At 45.3% G+C, this 21,608-nt stretch overlaps 1 protein-coding gene across 3 annotated transcripts in view; it reads right to left on the minus strand.

Annotated features, from left to right (window-relative positions):
- Positions 1–21,608, minus strand: part of LOC134340356 (calcitonin gene-related peptide type 1 receptor-like) — a 122,903-nt gene that overhangs the window by 49,128 nt on the left and 52,167 nt on the right. The window contains exon 1 of one of the 3 annotated variants that reach the window (XM_063037515.1): positions 310–423. The exons of the other annotated variants lie outside the window; for them this stretch is intronic. The gene's annotated coding sequence lies outside the window, so the exon portion shown is untranslated. Of the gene's footprint in view, positions 1–309; positions 424–21,608 lie in introns of those variants that run through there. 3 annotated transcript variants of the gene reach the window in all.

Below are 21,608 nucleotides of genomic sequence, written 5' to 3' on the forward strand. Positions count from 1 at the left end.
GATTTACTTATCATATGCACATCAAAGCATTAAGTATAACCATGATGCATGGATTCTCTTTATCCTTAAATAGTGATAACCATCATTGATATTTTTTTTGTCCTGAAGCTTCCCTTCCCCACCCTGCCCTCAGCACAAGGGGTATTACTCTGTGACTAGTGTAGGAGATAACAGCTGAAGGATGAGCAACTCTTACTGCTGGTATCATGCACTATATAACATATTAAATACACCTTACAAGCTCCCTCTGTGATCAGAACAACACTCTACAAGACTTTAGCAAACTAAGTAAATAAGTTAAACATTTACCTCTCCAGGATTTCAGTATCCTTTCATCAATTCTTCAGGAAACATCGTATGTAAGTTTCCTGGGACTAACAGCCCTTATTTTAAATAAAGTTTCACAAAAATTAGCTGCATTTCTCATCACAAAACAGGATTCTCAGTTTGAAATCTGTCAAGATTCTCTCACGGTAGTTTTAAGTAACTTTGCTGCTGTCTGGCACCAGCTGGAAATCATTTCCTCCCAAGAAATGACATCCATCCGAGAGGATTTTTCATCACCAGCGGACTGCAGAGGCAGCTTTGTGCTGGGACAATGTACCAAGCAGCCTAAATCCGCACAAAGTTATTCAGCAGCAGGAGGGGGTAATTTTGACCCTACATTTTAAGTAGAAACTGATAAGTTGTCTGCTGTAAATCCTGCCACAATACTGGTTACTGTTTCAATGACTGCATTTTGCTTGGGTTCTCAAAATCAGCCACCAGAAGTCTTATCACAGTATTTCAATTAGAATCCATGGTATATTCCAGACTGGTTCTATTTTCTGATCAGTTAGCAAGAGGAATGAGGAGCACTGGACTCACCTTTTTCTCTCATACTTCATCACGATATAGGAGGAGGCCATTCTACGCCAGCTCTTGGAGCAATTCTATTCCCCCGCTGACTTCCTTGAAACATATTCTCTATCTTATGCCCATCAACTGCCCCGCCCCCAATCCTACCCCTCACCTACATATGTGGGGCAACTTGCAGCAGCCCACTTACACTAATCTTTTATTTTGTTATCCCCATTTCCTCAACAAACTGTCCCCAGATTCTACCACTCACCAAACACCAGGGACAATTTACAGCAGCCAATTAGCCTACCCCCCTGCATGCCTCGGTGATGTGGGAGGAAATTGGAGCAACCCAGGGGAAACCCACGTGGTCACAGGGAGAACCTGCAAACCCCAGACAGCACTGGAGTTCAGGACTGAACTCGGGTTTCTGGAGTTGAGAGATTGTTGCTCTCCTGACTGTGCCGCAGTGTTGCACTGGGTAGAGAAGACTGAAAAAATACTTCTAGAGCTTTTTTCTACCCCTCAACCATCAGGCTCTTGAACCAGTGGAGATAATTTCACTCAGGTTCACTTGCCCCATCACTGAAATGTTCCTACAACCTATGGACTCACTTTCAAGAATTCTTCATCTCGTGTTCTCAATATTTATGGCTTGTTTATTATTATTTCTTTTTGTCTTTTGTATTTGCACAGTTTGCTGTCTTCTGTACAGTGGCTGTTTGACCGCCTTGTTGGTGCAGTCTTTTATTGATTCAATTATGGTTCTTACATTTACTGAGTATGCCCACAAGAAAATTGAGAGGTTGTGCTGAGCAAACTTGTGGGCCTGAAGATAGATAAGTCCTCTGGTCCTGATGGAATGCATCCCAGGGTACTGAAAGAAATGTCAGAGGTTATAGTAGAGGCTCTGGTGACAATTTACCAAAATTCTCTGGACTCTGGGTGGGTCCCAGCGGATTGGAGGATGGCGAATGTCACGCCACTGTTCAAAAAAGGATGTAGGCAAAAGGGAGGTAACTGTAAACAACAGGAATTCTGCAGATGCTGGAAATTCAAGCAACATACATCAAAGTTGCTGGTGAACGCAGCAGGCCAGGCAGCATCTCTAGGAAGAGGTGCAGTCGACGTTTCAGGCCGAGACCCTTCGTCAGGACTAACTGAAGGCAGCATCTATAGGAAGAGGCGCAGTCGACGTTTCAGGCCGAGACCCTTCGTCAGGACTAACTGAAGGCAGCATCTATAGGAAGAGGCGCAGTCGACGTTTCAAGCCGAGACCCTTCGTCAGGACTAACTGAAGGCAGCATCTATAGGAAGAGGCGCAGTCGACGTTTCAAGCCGAGACCCTTCGTCAGGACTAACTGAAGGTTAGTCCTGACGAAGGGTCTCGGCCTGAAACGTCGACTGCGCCTCTTCCTATAGATGCTGCTTGGCCTGCTGCGTTCACCAGCAACTTTGATGTATGTTGGGAGGTAACTGTAGGCTGGTTAGTTTAACATCAGTAGTTGGGAAAATGCTTGAAGTTATCATTAAAGAAGAAATAGCGAGACATCTGGAAATAAATGGATCCATCAGGCAGACGCAGCATGGATTTAGCAAAGGCAGGTCCTGTTTGACAAATTTACTGGGGTTCTTTGAGGTTATAATGAGCGCAGTGGATAGAGGGGAACAGATAGACATTATTTACTTGGATTTCCAGAAGGCGTTCGATAAGGTGCTGCATAAAAGACTTATCTATAAGACAAAGATGCATAGAGTTGGGGATGATGTATTAGCATGGAAAGAGGATTGGTGAACTAATAGAAAGCAGAGAGTTGAGATACGTGAGTGTTACTCTGGTTGGCAATCAGTGGTGAGCAGCGTGCCTCAGGGGTCCGTGCTAGGCCAGCAACTATTCACAATTTATATTAATGATCTGGAAGAGGGAACCGAGTGTAGTATTTCTAAGTTTGCTGATGATACTAAATTGAGTGGAAAAGCAAATTGTGCAGAAGAAACGGAGAGTCTCTAGAGAGATATAGATAGGTTAAGTGAATGGGCAAGGGTCTGGCAGATGGAAGACAATGTTGGTAGATGCAAGGTCATCCACTTTGGAAGGAAAATTGCAAGAGCAGATTATTATTTAAATGGTAAAAAAAAGATTGCAGCATGCTGCTGTGCAGAGGGACTTGGGAGTGTTTGTGCATGAATCACAAAAGGTTGGTTTGCAGGTGCAGCAGGGTATCAAGAATGTTAGCCTTCATTGCTAGGGGGATTAAATTTAAGAGTAGAGAGGTTATGCTGCAACTATGCGGGGTAAACCTGCAGTACTGTGTGCAGTTCTGGTCTCCTTACTTGAGGAAGGATATACTGGCTTTGGAGACTGTGCAGAGGAGGTTCACTTGGTTGATTCCAAAGATGATGGGGTTAGAATATGAGGAGAGATTGAGTCGCCTGGGACTGTACTCACTGGAATTCAGAAGAATGAGAGGAGATACTTTATACTTTATTGTTGCCAAACAATTGATACTAGAACGTACAATCATCACAGCGATATTTGATTTTGCGCTTCCCTCTCCCTGGATTACAAATATTAAATATTAAAAATATTAAAAATAGTAAAAATTAGTAAATATAAAAATTTAAATTATAAATCATAAATAGAAAATAGAAAAATGGAAAGTAAGGTAGTGCAAAACAACCAAGAGGTAGGTTCGGGTATTTGGAGGGTACGGCCCAGATCCGGGTCAGGATCCTTTCAGCAGTCTTATCACAGTTGGAAAGAAGCTGTTCCCAAATCTGGCCATACGAGTCTTCAAGCTCCTGAGCCTTCTCCCGGAGGGAAGAGGGACGAAAAGTGTGTTGGCTGGGTGGGTCGTGTCCTTGATTATCCTGGCAGCACTGCTCCGATAGCGTGCGGTGTAAAGTGAGTCCAAGGACGGAAGATTGGTTTGTGTGATGTGCTGCGCCGTGTTCACGATCTTCTGCAGCTTCTTCCGGTCTTGGACAGGACAACTTCCATACCAGGTTGTGATGCACCCTAGAAGAATGCTTTCTACGGTGCATCTATAAAAATTAGTGAGGGTTTTAGGGGACAGGCCAAATTTCTTTAGTTTTCTCAGGAAGTAAAGGCGCAGGTGGGCCTTCTTGGCAGTGAACTCTGCTTGGTTGGACCAAGTCAGGTCATTTGTGATATTGACCCCGAGGAACTTAAAGCTTTTGACCTGTTCCACTTGCGCGCAACCGATGTAAATTGGGTCGTGCGGTCCGCTACTCCTTTTGTAGCCAACAACCAATTCCTTCGTCTTGCTGACGTTGAGGGATAGGTTATTGTCTTCACACCATGCCGCCAGGTTCTTAATTTCCTCTCTGTACTCAAACTCATCATTACTCGAGATACGGCCTACAATTGTTGTGTCATCAGCAAACTCGTATATTGAGTTCGATGGAAACTTGGCTACACAATCATGGGTGTACAGTGAGTACAGCAGGGGACTGAGTACACAGCCTTGTGGGGCACCAGTGCTCAGAGTGATTGTAGAGGAGAGCTTGTCCCCTATTTTTACAGCCTGGGTCCTGTCTGTGAGGAAGTTGAAGATCCAGCTGCAGATCTGAGTGCTGAGGCCCAGGTCCAGGAGCTTAGGAATCAGTTTATTTGGAATGATGGTATTAAAGGTAGAGCTGTAGTCAATGAAAAGGAGCCTTACGTATGCGTCTTTATTCTCCAGGTGTTCTAAGGAGGAATGTAGGGCCAGAGAGATGGCATTTGCCATTGACCTGTTGCTCCGGTAGGCAAATTGCAAAGCGTCGAGGTTGACCGGTAGGCTGTGGTTGATGTGTGCCATAACCAATCGCTTGAAGCACTTCATAGCAATTGATGTCAGAGCCACAGGTCGATAGTCATTCAGGCATGCCACCTTGCTCTTCTTCGGCACTGCGATTATCGTTGCCTTCTTAAAACACGAGGGGATCTTAGACTGAAGCAAGGAGCAGTTGAAGATGTCAGCAAACACTCCAGCTAGCTCGCTTGCACAGGCCCAGAGAACCCGTCCCGGGACGCCATCTGGGCCCGTCGCCTTCCTTGGACTGATCTTCAGGAAGGCCCTTCTAACGTCCTCCTCGGTGACGATGAATCTTGATACCACCAGGTCCGGTTCATCCGGAGGGAGCAGGACGCTCCTCTTCTGTTCGAATCTTGCGTAGAATACGTTAAGTTCGTCAGGAAGAGAAGCGCCACAGTTATTGATATTCCCAGCCTTTTCTTTGCGCCCAGTGATCTCATTTAGACCCTTCCATAGTCTACTGGCATCCCTCTGGTTAGCCTGGGCTTCCACCTTGGCTCGATATTGCCTCTTGGCGCCTTTAATGGCTTTCCGGAGTTCACGCCTGGATTCCGTGTAGCGACTGGTATCCCCGGACCTAAAAGCCGCAGCTCTAGCCTTTAAAAGGGACTTGACCTCATAATTCATCCAAGGTTTCCGGTTAGGGAATATCCGGATCGTCTTGCGAGACACACAGTCCTCCGTGCATTTCCAAATAAAGTCCGTGACAGCTGAGGCATACTCATCGAGGTTAGCTGCCGAGTCCTTGAATACTAACCAGTCCACCGATTCAAAGCAGTCACGGAGGACCTCATCCATTTCCTCCGTCCAACGCGACACCACTTTTGACACCGTGACCTCCCGCTTCAGTTTCTGTTTGTAAGCCGGGAGGAGGAGTACGGCCTGATGGTCTGATTTTTCGAAGTGAGGTCGTGGGACGGAACGGTAGGCATCCTTGACTGCTGTGTAGCAGTGGTCAAGTATATTCGGGCCTCTAGTGGGGCAGGAGACATGTTGGTATAACTTTGGCAGTGCCTTTCTGAGGTTGGCCTGGTTGAAGTCCCCCGCTGTCATGAGCAAAGCCTCCGGATACCTGGTTTCAAGTTCACTGATGTTGGCATACAATATGTTCAGAGCACACTCCACGTCCGCCTGGGGGAGGGAATGTAGACAGCTGTCAGTATGACCGAGGTGAATTCCCGTGGCAGATAGTAGGGACGACACTTCACCGACAGGTGTTCCAGGTCTGGGCAAGAGCTTGTCAGTGCCACTGTGTCTGAGCACCACCCAGTGTTGATCAGTAGGCAGACACCACCTCCCCTTGTCTTGCCCGAAGACATCATGCGGTCCATCCGATGGATCGAAAATCCCTCCGGTCGGATGGCACAGTCAGGGGTGGCAGAGGAGAGCCAGGTCTCAGTGAAACAGAATACACAGCAGTTCTGCATCTCCCTGCAGTAGGTGAGTCTCCCTTTAAGATCATCCACCTTGTTCTCTCTGGCTTGCACATTAGCTAGTAGGATGGTGGGCATAGGGACCCTGAAGCCCCTCAGCTTCAATCTGACCAGCAGCCCAGCTCTTTTCCCACACTTCCTCGGTAAGTAGTGCATCTTTCCAGGTTTCCATCGATGCAGTGTGTTGTTGTCAGCTCTGAGGTAGGTGGACGTGTCCTGTGGGGATCGATCGGCGGGTCGCATCATCGGACGCTCCAGGTCGGGCCGAGTAACGGGGAAGGCTCCGCTGCCACTTCCAGCTGCCGGGGGCCCGGGCTGTCGATTGGGTCAGGCCCCGAAGCTGACACTTAATCCCGGATGGCCGGGCTCCTGGCTGAAACAAGTCCTTAAGTGGAGTCACGGTTGCGGAGGCCCCCGCTCCAGCCGGGCCTCAGGCTCGATTTCCAAGGTCGGCAGCAGAGGCCTCACTTCCGGCAGCTGTGGATGGCCAACAGCGGGGCTTTACGGTGGTCACTCCTTGAGGTCTCCACCGTCACCTCTGTGTGGTCGTCTGCTCCGGAGAGGTGCTGGTCAGAATGGGCCGTGTCTCCAAGCGCTCCGGCACGGTAGCAGACCGTGAATTTCCGAGAACATGGTGGGCCTCACTGGTCAGGTCCAGGTGCGGTCCAAAGTTTAAGAAGCAATTCTGGCGCGGTGGTCTCCAGCTGGGTCAGTAGTTTCGCCAGGGTGTTGTTGATCTTGATCTTGCTAGGTTGGAGGTTTAGAAGGGTTTCTTGGGTATAGGATAGTGGAGAGGGCAGTTTGCTTCGGGAGAGCACGCGCAAAGTCACCAGTTACCTGCGCCATCTTATAAATACATAAAATTATGAAAGGGATAGATAAGATAGAGGCAGGAAAGTTGATTCCACCAGTAGGTGAGACTAGAACTAGGGGCCATAGCCTCAAGATTAGGAGGAGTAGATTTAGGACGGAGATGAGGAGGAACTGCTTTTCCCAGAGGGTGGTGAATCTGTGGAATTCTCTGCCTAATGAAGCAGTGGAGTCTACCTCAGTAAATATATTTAAGACAAGGCTGGATAAAGTTTTTGGATAGTAGGGGAATTAAGGGTTGTGTGGAAAAGGCAGGCAGGTGGAGATGAGTCCATGGTCAGATCAGCCATGATCTTATTGAATGGCAGAGCAGGCTCGACGGGCCAGATGGCCGACTCCTGCTCCTATTTCTTATGTTCTTATGTCCTAACCTCAGGGTTGTATATGGTGACATACATGTACTTTGATGATAACTTTAACCTTTAGCTTTAAAAAAGTACAAATTTGCAAAAATCACACACCATGCCTATCAGTTATCCAAACTCTGCCACGGAAGAAGTAGAGCAGGAGCAGGCCATTCAGCCCCTCATCTCTGCTCTGCCATTCAACAAGATCATGACTGGTCTTTTACTTCAGTACCACTTTCCTGCACAAACTCCATCTCCTCTGATTCCTTTAATCTCCAAAAATCTTTCAGTCTCTGTGTTGAATATTCTTAGTGACCAAGTCTCCACAGACCTGCTGAGTAGAGAATTCCAAAGATCCGCCACCCTCTGGGTGAAGAGATTTCTCCTCATCTCTGTCCCAAATAATTCATTGCAGTAAGATGTGTTTACTCTTGAACTCAAATTCTCCTCAGCCTGCACATGAACTTCCAGTGATTACTTTGCAAGGACACCCAGGTTCCTCTGAACAACAACCCCATTCAAAAAGTACTTTGCTTTTCTATTTCTTCTGCCAAAGTCATTGGATCACCTTATATTTTATACATTATATTAAATCTGCCAAGACCTCACTTATTTCCAACCCAACTATATCCCTCAAAACAACTTTCCATCCTCCCACAAACCCTCATTGGCACATGGCTTTCTATCATCAACAAACCTGGATATACTTCACTTTGTCTCCTTATTCAAATGACAGACTTAGATTAGTGAACAAATCCCATGACACCCCACTGGACACCTGAAAACAGCCCGTTTTTCCCTGCATTCTGTTTTCAAAGCATTCAGCAATCCTTAATTCATGCAAGAACATTATTCCCAATAATACAGACCCTAACTTTGTTTAATAAGCTTTTGTGTGGCATCTTATCAGAGGCCTTTTAAAATTTCAAATACATTACATTCACTCATTCGCCTTTAGCTGTTCTGCTAGTTATAGCCTTAAAGTCACACAGATCTGCCAAATGCGATTTCCCTTTCATAATCCATGCTGACTTTGCCCAGCCCCATTATTATTTCTATTATCACTTCCACTTCCTTAATAATAGATTCCATTGCTTTCCTCAGAACTGAGGTCAAGCTAACAGATCTGTAATAACTTGTACACACGAGGAATTCTGCAGATGCTGGAAATTCAAGCAACACACATCAAAGTTGCTGGTGAACGCAGCAGGCCAGGCAGCATCTCTAGGAAGAGGTACAGTCGACGTTTCAGGCTGAGACCCTTCGTCCTGACGAAGGGTCTCAGCCTGAAACGTCGACTGTAATAACTTGTGTACCCTTTCCCTCCCTTCTGTTGCCTCTAAAGAATTTTAGAAGACGGCAACCTGTGCATTCCTTATCTCTACTGTCACCTCCTTTAAAAGTTCACAAAGCAAGTCATAAGGTTCTGGGGATTTATCACCTTTCAGTCCCATTAATTCCTCCAATAGATTTTTTTTTGCTAATCTTATATTTCTTTCAGCTCCTCATTCACTCTAGGTCGACTGTTCTTGATTGTTTCCAGGAGGTTTACTGTTTCTTATTCCTTAAAGCCAGGTGCAAAATATTTGTTTCTCTACCATTCACTTATTTCCCAATATAATTTTTCCTGTCTCAGTAAGGTATCCACATCAACATTAGCAGATCTTTCCCTTTTTTCACGTTTCACACCAAACCACTCCCATATTCATAGAACACGGCATTGAACATGTAATTCAGCTCTGTGTATCATCCATATCCTTCTATTCCCTTCATTTCATGTGTCTAGCTAAAAGTCACTTAAACTCCATCAAGCTGTCCAGTAACCTGTACCAGACACCTACCTCTCTCTGCAGTACTTTAAACTTGCCTTCTAACCTGAAACACATATCCTTTGCTGTTTGATATTTCTACTCTGGGGAAAGGATTCTGACTGTCTACCCCAATAATACCCATCATAATCTTAAAGGTCTCTATCAGGTCTCCCCTCAGCCTCCAATGCTCTTGGGAGAACAACCCAAGTTTGTCCAACATTTCCTTACAGTTCATACCCTCTAATCCAGGCAGCATCCTGGTAAACCTCTTCTGCACCCCCTCTCCCCATCTGTCCTATAATGGGGCGACCAGAAGTGCACACAATTCTCCAAGTGAAGTTTTATACTGCTGCAGCACAATTTCCTTACTCTTGTACTCAACATCCCTACAAATAAAACCAAACATGCCATACAACTTTGTTACCACCTTATCCACTTGTGCAGCCAGTTTCAGTGAACTATGGACATGGACCCCAAGATACCCCAATGCCTACCATTAACTGTATATTGATGGGCTCACAGAATGCATCACTGATTACATCAACTTCTGTGTGGACTGCAATGTTCCAACAAGAACTGTCCTTTGTTATTCAAATAACAAGCCATGGGTGACAAAGGACATTAAGGACATCCTGAATGCTAAAAAGAGGGTGTTTGGAGATGGAAATAGGGAGGAGCTGAGGGCAACACAGAGGGTCCTGAAAGCCAGGATCAGGGAGGCTAAAGACAGATACAGGAGGAAGCTTGAGTGGAAACTCCAGCAGAACAACATGAGAGAGGTCTGGAGTGGGATGAGGACCATCACTGGGTTCCGGCAAACTAGCAACAGAGGAGCTGAAGGCAGTGTGGACAGGGCCAACGAACTTAACCTGTTCTTTAACAGATTTGACATTGTGGCCCCTGCCTATCCCACACATGAGCCATCTGTTGTCGGCCCCCAACCAACACATATTCCACTTTCCCCTCCTACCCCTCCTCACAGTCCCCCACCCTGCTCTCATGACTATACCCCTTCCCCACACGAAACCACCACGGTGGGCTTCACAGCTCTACAGGTGAGAAGACAGCTGAAACGTTTCAACCCAAGCAAGGCTGCAGGACCGGATGGTGTCAGTACCAGGGTGCTCAAAGCCTGTGCCCCTCAGCTATGTGGAGTACTTCGCCATGTGTTCAACCTGAGCCTGAGGCTCCGGAGGGTTCCTGTATTGTGGAAGACGTCCTGCCTCGTCCCTGTACCAAAGATGCCGCGCCCCAGCGGCCTCAATGACTACAAACCGGTGGCATTGACCTCCCACATCATGAAGACCCTGGAGAGACTTGTTCTGGAGCTGCTCCAGCCTATGGTCAGGCCACACTTAGATCCCCTCCAGTTCGCCTACCAGCCCCGACTAGTTGAGGATGCCATCGTCTACCTGCTGAACCGTGTCTACGCCCACCTGGACAAGCCAGCGAGCACTGTGAGGGTCATGTTTTTTGACTTCTCCAGTGCGTTCAACACCATCCGCCCTGCTCTGCTGGGGGAGAAGCTGACAGCGATGCAGGTGGATGCTTCCCTGGTATCATGGATTCTTGATTACCTGACTGGCAGACCATAGTACGTGTGCTTGCAACACTGTGTGTCCGACAGAGTGATCAGCAGCACTGGGGCTCCACAGGGGACTGTCTTGTCTCCCTTTCTCTTCACCATTTACACCTCAGACTTCAACTACTGCACAGAGTCTTGTCATCTTCAGAAGTTTTCTGATGACTCTGCCATAGTTGGATGCATCAGCAAGGGAGTTGAGGCTGAGTACAGGGCTACGGTAGGAAACTTTGTCACATGGTGTGAGCAGAATTAGCTGCAGCTTAATGTGAAAAAGACTAAGGAGCTGGTGGTGGACCTGAGGAGGGGTAAGGCACCGGTGACCTCTGTTTCCATCCAGGGGGTCAGTGTGGACATGGTGGAGGATTACAAATACCTGGGGATACGAATTGATAATAAGCTGGACTAGTCAAAGATCACTGAGGCTGTCTACAAGAAGGGTCAGAGCCGTCTCTATTTCCTGAAGAGACTGAGGTCCTTTAACATCTGCTGGACAATGCTGAGGATGTTCTACGAGTCTGTGGTGGCCAGTGCGATCATGTTTGCTGTTGTGTGCTGGGGCAGCAGGCTGAGGGTAGCAGACACCAACAGAATCAACAAACTCATTCGTAAGGCCAGTGATGTTGTGGGGATGGAACTGGACTCTCTGACGGTGGTGTCTGAAAAGAGGATGCTGTCCAAGTTGCATGCCATCTTGGTCAATGTCTCCCATCCACTACATAATGGACTGGTTGGACGCAGGAGTACATTCAGCCAGAGACTCATTCCACCGAGATGCAGTGCAGAGCGTCATAGGAAGTCATTCCTACCTGTGGCCATCAAACTTTACAACTCCTCCCTTGGAGGGTCAGACACCCTGAGCCAATAGGCTGGTCCTGGACTTATTTCCTGGCATAATTTACATACAGTATTACTATTTAATTATTTATGGTTTTATTACTATTTAATTATTTATGGTGCAACTGTAGCAAAAACCAATTTCCCCCAGGATCAATAAAGTATGACTATGACTATTTTCTCCTTTTGTCAGTACCTTCAGTTGAACTCCATCTTTTTGTGTGTTTCTCCCAGCTGTCAGTCTGTGGTTTTGTATTACCATGTGCTCCTGCTCTGCTCCGGCCCCTGTATTACTGAGTACTCCGTCTCTCATCTGTTTCCCATTATTACCTGTATTGCTGCCACCTGTGTCTCATTGTGCTCCACCTATCATCTGCCTCTCTGTTTATTGCTCAGTGTAGTTCAGTCCTGTGTTTTCACCTGTTTATTGTCAGTGAATTTTCCTGAGCCTTTCCAGCAGTTGTATCTGTACTCTGTCTGTCTGAATATCAACACTGCCTGTTTCCCGATTCTGGTTTTTAGTTTCTCTGGATGTTTTGATCTCTGCCTGAACTTTGACCCTGACTTTGTTTGCACCTTGGGATTTATTACTCAATTAATATCGCTGTGTGCACAGTACTGGGTCTGTGATTGGATCCCTGCTCCAGTGCCCTGACACCTTTGTATATTTGACATCCCAAAGTGCAATACCTCACACTTGCCTGGATTAAACTCCACCTGTCCATATCTGTAACTGGTCTATATTCCACTGTATTCTTTGATTGTACTGTCCACAACTCCACCAATCTCAGTGTCATCTACAAATTTGCTAATCCTCCCATCTACATTTTTATCCAAATCAGTGATTTTATATATATATCAGAAACAACAGAGGTCCCAGCACTGATCGCTGTGGAACACCACTGGTAATGGATCTCCAGCCAGAATTTCAGCCTTCCATGCCTGCTCAAGCCAGTTCCGAATCCAAACTTGCAATTCACCTTGGATCCCATCCATCTCTATGTTCTGACTCAACTTACCATGAAGGACTTAATCAAATATCTTACTAAAGAGCATGTAGATAATGTCCACTGCCTTACCCTCATCAAGCTCCTTTGACATCTCTTCAAAAAAACTCGATCAAGTTTGGAAAGTATGACCTGCCCTGCACAAAGCTATGCTGACTGTCTGTCAGCAGGCCATGTCTTTACAGATATGTAAAAATCCTATCCCTTGTATCCTCTCTAACACCTTCCTATCACTGATGTGAGGCTCGCTGCCCTATAACTACCTGGATTATCCCCATTTCCCTTCTTGAACTAAGCACAACATTTGCTACTCTCCAGTCCTCTGGGACCTTGCCATTTGCTAGCCATACACAAAGATATTTGTCAAAGCCCCAGCAATCTTCTCCTTTGCTTCTTTCAATACTCTAGGATATATGCCATCAGGCCCTGGGGATTTACTCACTTTAATGCTTTTTAGGAGACCCAGCACTGCCTCCTCTTTAATCTCAAAATGTCCCAGCATATTTGCCTGCCCCACTTTGTCTTCACTATCCTCTAAAATTCCTTCTCCTCAGTAAATATTAACACAAAGTACTCATTTAGTACCTGAACTACTTGCTCTGACTCCAAGCACAAATTCCCTCCTTTATTCTTAAGTGAAACTACTCTCTCCTTAGTCACCCAGTGATTGTAAGTATAAAACGCCTTAGTATCCTCCTTGATCCTGCTCACCAAGGATATTTCATGGTCACTTTTGGCCTTCCTAATTGTCTGCTTCAGCATTTTTCTGCTGTCTTTATATTCCACAAGGACCCAGTCTGATTTTAGCTTCTGAAATCTTATGTATGCTTCCTCCTCCTTCCTGACTAAATTTAGGACCTCTCAGATCATTCAAGGTTCCCTTATCTCACCATCCTTGTCCTTGTACTTTACCGGAATATGCCAATCCCACACTCTGATCAGCTGGTCTTTAAACAAATCTCATGTCAGATGTGGATTTGCCTGACAGCAGCCATTCCCAATCAACGCTCCTTTACTCCTGTCTTATCCTGTTGTAATTTTCCCTACCCCAATTTAGTACCTTCCCGCAAGATCCAAGTTTATCCTTACTATTTCCAAAACAGCCACCCATTGTCCGGTCTATCACCTGGCCTGGCTCATTTCCCAAAACTAGGTGCAACATTTTTTCTCTTCCAGCTGGATTCCCCACATAGTGTTTCAAAAACCCCTCTTGGATGTGTTAAAGAAATCCTGTCCCACCTCAGCCTCTTGTATCTACTTTCTCTTTCCTTAGCAATCTCTTAGCCCTTCCTTGCTAAATTCCAAAATGTTCCCATTCCTCGGGTTTACTGCTCATTTTGGCAACATTATACACATTTTTCTTTGATCTAATACTACCTCTAACTTCTCACGTCAACTACAGCCAAGCCATATTGGAGTCCTGATGAAGGGTCTCGGCCTGACACGTCGTCTGTGCTCGTTTCCATAGATGCTGCCTGGCCTGCTGAGTTCCTCCAGCATTTTGTGTGTGTTGCTTGGATTTCCAGCATCTGCAGATTTTCTCATTCTGTGAGGCCCTATTTCATGTTGGGCCTTTTGTACCTAAAAGGATATACAGTATGCTTGCTGCAAACTATGAATTAATCTGTTAAACATTAGCTGAAAGAAAAATCTGTCCTGGTATCCCTCTCTAGATTGAGGACAATAAGTCTACCCTTTACTAATGCTTCATTCACTGCCTTTCACTCTTCTAATCAACATATGAGCTTCAGCAAACACCGTTAGAATTTAACTGAACAACTGGGTGACATGTTTTCATTAAGTATTGTCAATGTACTTTAAAATTTACATCTCAAAAGCCATAATTTAAAGCTTACAGAAACTTTTCATTTATTCCTCTTTGAGTATAGTTTTTAGTAGTACAATTAAACTTTTGTGATTGGTATTGTCATGGCATGATTTCTATGCAATAGTGGCACCATAGCAACTGTGGTGATACATCATTGGGAAGGAGGAGATATTACTAATTGCTCTAAAATGTGGCGGTGAGACACTTGTGTGTTGATTGAATGGCTTCTTCTGTTATTGTGAGCGCCCTAAGTGAAATAAAATTGGATTAATCTTAAACACAATCCACCATGCACTCAGCAATACAGCAGTCTCCAACTCCAAGTGCAAAGCATAGGAGCTATTCTGTTCCCAGCATTAAAAGCCCTTGTGGAATTCACATCCAATTCATTAAAAATGTTTTTTTGCAGAATGCAACCTGGGAGGAAACAGCAAATTCAGTCCCTTGAGAAAGTGTCTCCGCTTTTCCGTAACGTTTCTTCAAACTTACTGTTCTCAGCACAAACAGGAATGAGGCTCAGGGTTATACAATGAAATCCAGTAGAGCATTCTGCCCTTGATCAGGGCCATTGACTTTATAAAAATAACTTGTTTTCAATTCTAATTTAAGGACCCATTTCTATTCAACAGACTGACCCTCTCACAGCTTTTAATTCGGCTTCATACACCACTCTGCCATCCTCTGTACATTGGGCAGCCCTCGTTGTTTGCATGCCCCTCACCAGACTTCTGAATCAGATACCCTATTCTGAACCCTGTCATAGCAAGAGATTACCAGGTGGACAGGGGAAAAGTTTCAAGGATGTGCTCAACTTCCCCCCACCTCCCCGAAGAAATGCAACATCCTTCCTGACTCCTGACTGCACACTACCTGCCATTCTGCTACCTCCTGCTTTATCACAAATCATCAGAGGATTCCATATCATAAAAATTGATTTAATTGTTTTTAAATAAAATCCGCAGCAGTGTAGTTTTACCATATTTACAGTTAGGTTAAATACCTATTAGCCTGGGTGTGCAAAGTGCCAATAAGCACTCTTTTTCAATCTCATTATACAAACATCCTCGAGTAGTAAATCTTCTGCAGCCTCCCTCAACCAGAGGAAACTGTACACTGGCGCTCCCAACATGGACCATGGTGACCTAACACTCTGCTTCTTCCATCGTGATGGTTGCAGGAAGGAACATACGGCAGTCCTAACCTCATTGACCTCAAGTAGAATTCAGCGCTCTACAATGCCAGTGGAACACCAAAGGTAATTTTTAGATTGATCTAGCTACAGCACGCACTGCTCAGCCAGTATGAGCTGCTGCCACAGCTGAAGAGGAGTCCACGGGTGGGGTTGTGGGAGGGTGTTGAGATTCATAGGGTCACAAGCACAGAAACAGGCTCTTCGGTCCACCATCTGCTCTGCTATCAAGCACCCATTTACATTATGCCTTCCCTTTGGTCCAACAGCTCCGAGACCTCAACGGAGCTGCTGACTAATATGGCATCCCAAGCACAGCCCTTTCAAAATGGACTGGGCCCCTAACAAGATGGCCTCGGTTGCATAAATATTATGGATATCACTCATTGCTCAATGGGTAGCACCTTCACTGAGTCAGTAAGTGGTAGGCTTGTTCTTCTCCATAAATTTGAGCACAAAAGTCAAACCTGGTGTTCCCAGTGCAGTAGCCAAGGAGTATCCTTCAAATGAGACATTAATAAAAGCTCGGTGTCTAGGTGGACATACAAAACTATCTTGAAAAACAGGGAAGTTAGGGAATGGAATTACAGAGTCGTACAGGATAGAAAACACAAGAGATTCTGCAGATGCCGAAAATCTAGCACAACACACACAAAAGGTCTGCTCATCCCTCTCCAATTATCTCCCTCCTGATACTTATCCATGCAAGTGAGACAAGGGCTATACCTCCTCCCCTCACAACCATTCAGGGGCCCAAACAGTCCTTTCAGGTGAAGTGACACTTTACCTTCACCTGTGAGTCTGTTGGCATCATCTACTGTATTCAATGCTCCCAGTACAGCCTCTTCTACATCGGTGAGACCCGATGTAAATTGGGGGCCTGCCTCATTGAATACCTTCGCTCTGTCTGCCACAAAAGGTGGTACTTCCTGGTGGCCATCCATTTTAATTCTACTTCCCATTCTGGCGTGTCAGTTCATGGCCTCCTCTATGGTCTCAGGTTAGAGGAGTAGCACCTCATATTCCTTTAGGATAGTCTCCAATCTGATGGTATGAACATTGATTTCCCCAATTTCTAGGTATTTCTACCCCCCCATACCCATTTTCCCTCTCACCTGCCAGCTTGTCCTCCGTTCTTCCCCCTTCCTTTCCAGTCCTAATAAAGGGTCTCGGCCCAAAACATTGATTGTTTATTCCTCTCCATAGATGCTGCCTGACCTGCTGAGTTCCTTCCTCCAGCATTTTGTGTGTGATGTAGCACAAAAAAGCAGTTTCGAGTCACTGAAGTGATTTAGAATTATTGCTATTGTTGTAATGTGAAAAAACTGTTGCCAAGCTGCCAATACCAAGCACCTAAAAACAGCAATTTGACAATCTGACAGTCTGTGTTCAGGACGTTGATAACAGGATAAATATAGTTCAGGATCCTTCTGGTCACTGCACCACTAGAAGGATGTGCTTGCATTGGAGAGGGTGCAGAGGAAATTCACCAGGATGTTGTCTATTTCAGGAGCAAACAATTGCTGGTGCACTGTAATGGCCACATGAGATGGATGTCTCAGAAAGGTGCCAATTCTTCAGCTATAGCCCTCCAGTGAAAACTTTAGTTAAGCCCAAGCTCTCAGGGAAAAATGGTCAGGAATTTCACATTAGCATAGGAGAACTATAGAGTCGTATATCACAGAAACAGGCCCATTGGCCCACCAAGTCCACACCAACTATCCACATACACTGAACCTACACTAATTCCAGTTTATTCTCCCCACAGTCCTGTCAACTCTCCCCAGATTCCTCTACTGAACCAGACGCCTGTGGGGTTGGGGGGGGGGGGATATACAGTGGCCAATTAAGCAACAGTTTCAACAGTCATGGTTGTGGCAGAGCAGCAGAAGTTGTGAAGAGAATTAAAAATGGGATTAGTGGAGGATTTGAATAAGTGGGCACTTGATGTCTCACACAGACTCAATAAACCAAAGGGGCTGCTTCTGTGCTGTATGACATACAATGGTGCTGACGTTGGTGGAAGTAGTTGAGGGAGATGGGGCATAGTTGGTAGAGATACCCAGCATTTTGAATGGCAACAATGGAAGGGAATCCTTTGGCAATCCCACGTTTGGAAACTGGTAGATCAGCTGCTCAGGAACTGGAATTTGAGAGAATGTCAGATCAGGACTGGTATCAAAGTTTGGCAGGGATTAAGTAGTAGTGGAAGATGGGTTATGTTCAGTGCATTGTGAGGGTCTGAAAGAAGAACTACCTTATTTAGCTGACCATCAACCTAGTACCAAACTATACAGGGAAGGCCACATTGATGTGAGGGTGTCCAACAATGGCTGTTCAATGGGATCCAAGTTCTGAAAGGACTGATGAACATGGACTGACATCATTTCGTGCTTCCCTGACATGGAAATAGCCAATCAAATTTTACGAATGACATGAATTGATCCAGGAATGGACATTAACACATTACACTCCTAAAAATATAACTGTTCAGATGAAGAAATGGCATTACGCTTTTGAATATCTAGGCAAATATGCTAATATTAGAGAAGAATTAGCTCATTATCCTACACCATAAATCAACATTACTAGCCCACAGAGTTAAGATCTCTCTATCAAAATCAGAATTAACCCAAGATGGCACTGATCTGCGATCTCTGTTGAGGTTATGGCTTGGACTTAGTTGTTTTTTGGGATGGTTTTGGGGACAAGAGAGGGGAATTCGGGATTAGGTTAGGGTTTAGCAATGAGGATGAGGGGGATTTGGAGGACAGATTAGGGTTTAGGGACAGGGAGAAGTTAGAGGTCAGGCCAGAATGTAGGCCTCCACTCCACACTCCATGCTCTAAGGCCAGCAATGTGAATGTGGGACAAAGTTCATCTGGAGTCTAGGCAACTGTTCTGCACTTGAAGGCCAGCAATGTGAACACAGGATGAAGGACATCCGGAGTCTAGGCCTCTGCTCTATGCTCTAAGGCCAGCAACGTGGATGTGTGATGGAGGACGTCCAGAGCCCAGACCTCCACCCTGCACTCAACGGCCAGCGATGTAGATGGGTGATGAAGGACATTATGGATATCAAGCTATCCCAGGTCAATAGGTCCCAGAAATGGATGTCCATGCAAGCAAGAGGCGCAGGGACTGGTGAGACTTATTAGGCCGGAGTTCAAGGCCTGGAGTTCAAAGCCCCATCATCGGCTAGTCTGAGGCCTGTCCTGGAGTTGAAGGACTGTTTATGTGTGTGGGAGGGAGGAAAGGGGCTTGTTTTGTTGCTTATTGTGGTCTCTGTTGCTTCTGCTGAGTACTGTGGGCATGCCATTTTGGTACTGGAATGTGTGGTGACACTTGCGGACAGTCCCCAACACATCCTTAAGGGTGTTGGTTGTTAACGCAAATGACGTGCTTTGCTGAATGTTTCCAGGTACATTTGAGAAATAAATCTAAAGATACAAGCCGAGTAAACTCTCCACCGACAACAAAAGGCAGAAGCAGAAAAAATATAAGGCAAGGAAGAAAGATGAATGGAAGAGAAAGCACATTACAGATGGCAAAGTATTTATTTGAAAAAAGCAAAAGTACCATCAAGGTCTAAAATAGCAAAAAGGGAAAAGACCAATTGACCTCCTCTTGTTGTAGTTGAGGAGTGAATGTAATCTTGCAGAGCAGAATTCCCATCCTTTTCCCACAGAAAGGGAGCAGCGCAGTGGCGAATTGGGTAGAGCTGCTACCTCACAGCTCGAATGACTTGGGTTCAATCCCAACACTCGGATTGGATAGTGCGGAATTTGCACGTTTCCCTGTCACAACCTGGGGTTTCCCCTTCATCTCCTCCCCCACCCCCACCCCCACCAGGTGCTCCAGTTTTCTACCACATCCCAAAGGCATGAGGGTTGGTTTGTTAACTGACCACTGTTAATTGCTCCTTAGTACAGTTGACATGGATTAGTGTAGGATTAATGTAAATTGACGGTCAGCATAGACTCAATGAGCTGAAGGGCACATTTCCATGCTGGGTAACTTTCTGATTCGTTTTTAGTGCCAGAGGGAATCCTGAGCATTTCATCTAATGGCCAACAGCTTCAACAGTGCACTGTTGGCACAATACCAGAGGCACCAGGTATTAGCTTTTGAGTTGGAACTTGGAATACTTTAATTCACTCTTCTATAGGACTTAAAAATGGAAGGGAGATGCAGACGTAGAAACAGAATTCAGAATCAAGACACTAAATAAAGCATTGTATAGATTACAGTTCAGAGGAGTAGATTTTGCCCCACTATTTTATCTTGTTCTCTACCAGCCAACTGATTCATCTGGGAATCACATTGGAAGAACCCAGCAAGTCAGACAGCATCTATGGAGAGTAGTAAAGAGTTCCCTCTCTTTTTCCATTCCCCATTCTGGTCAACCTTTCACCCCTTCTCTTCTCACCTGTCCATCACCTCCTTCCCTTTCTTCCACTGTCCTGTTTTATTAATTCATGCTTCTTCAGGCCTTTACCTCTTCCGCCTATCCTTTCCCAGCTTCTTCCATCACTCTCCCCTCCCCCACCCAGCCTCCTACCTTACCCCTCACCTGACACCTTGAACTCCTCCCCAAACCTTCTTATTCTGGCTTCTGCCCCCTTCCTTTCCACTCCTGATGAAGGATCTCAGCCCAAAATATCAACTACTTATTCCTCTCCATAAATGCTACCTGACTTGCTGAGTTCCTCCAGCATTTTGTGTGTGTTGCTCAAGATTTCCAGCATCAGCAGAATCTCTTGTGTTTGTGATTCCTCTGGGTAATGACATCAGTGAAAGCCCATTTGCTTTCTGTTTGAAATAATTCAAGTAACTATAGACACTATAGAAAACTGTAGCGCTTAAAAATTAAAAAGCTAAGAATAGCCTGGATCTCTCCCAAAACACCAACCACAAAATGTGTGCAGGGTAATAGATGGAAGGTTACATAAAGATTTTTCCTCCCAATGGAGACTGAAAATTTCCAAGACTAATTTTATTCACTACAGTGACTAGTATCAGGTAATCTTACCTGTTGATTCAGTGGTGTTGCTTCCAAGTATAGTGATCAGTCCTTGCCAACAAAGCACGGTACATATCCCATTACAGTAACACAAGCAATAAAACAATGTGGGTGCAGGTTCTTGAATGCTATAGGGGAAAAACATTATTTACAGCACAGGAAGGGCATGTGCCTGTGGATAGAGTTCAGCCCATTCTCTTGCAGTGTAATACATTTGAGACAAATAAGCACAATAGTGCAGCTAGTTTTAGCAACAGACTAGGTTCTTGGAACGTTATCAACTTAAACACACACCGACATTACTGTACAGACTATATGACAACTGTAAGGGGAAGTGGAAAGCAGTAACCAGACAGTCTATTGTAAAGGAGAGCTGTGTAACCTTGAGGAAATTCTGTCCTCCAGGCACAGAGCCATTCAATGGAGCCTAACATTCCTGCGCAAATTATTAAAGCTCAAAAATAACTTCTAAAAACGTGGCAGAATGAGGAAACTCAGATTTGTGCCTGTTACAACCTCTATGGCTTGCCTGACTCCCTCGTTACTCTGACAAAGGCTCTTCAGCCTGAAATATTGTTTCCCTCTGGAAATAACTCAGAAAATGTGTAGCTCAGGTCTTTGATGCTCAGGTTGAGTTGTTATCCAATCTTGGCAATCCATTTGCAAACGTTTCTTCACCAGACAAGGAGACATCATCAGTGTGCTGTTCAACTGTGGTGTCTTCCGAATGATGACAATTGTAACTCAATCAGAGATGAGACCCCCTCCTCACGTCACAATTGAGTTTCCGTAATGACGGCCAATCAACTGATTGATAAGGGTATAAAGGCCAATCATTCAGAGGACATACCACAGTTGAACAGCACACTGATGATGACTCCTTGTATGGTGACGAAACATTTGCAAATGGATTGCCAAGATCGGAGAACAACTTAACCCAAACCATTGTTTCCCCCTGCCAGATACTGCCTGACCTACTGAGTGTTTTGAGAATCTCTGAAACTTTAATGGAAATTGAAC

The sequence above is a fragment of the Mobula hypostoma genome, chromosome X1, assembly GCF_963921235.1.
Source record: "Mobula hypostoma chromosome X1, sMobHyp1.1, whole genome shotgun sequence".
Taxonomy (NCBI): domain Eukaryota; kingdom Metazoa; phylum Chordata; class Chondrichthyes; order Myliobatiformes; family Myliobatidae; genus Mobula; species Mobula hypostoma.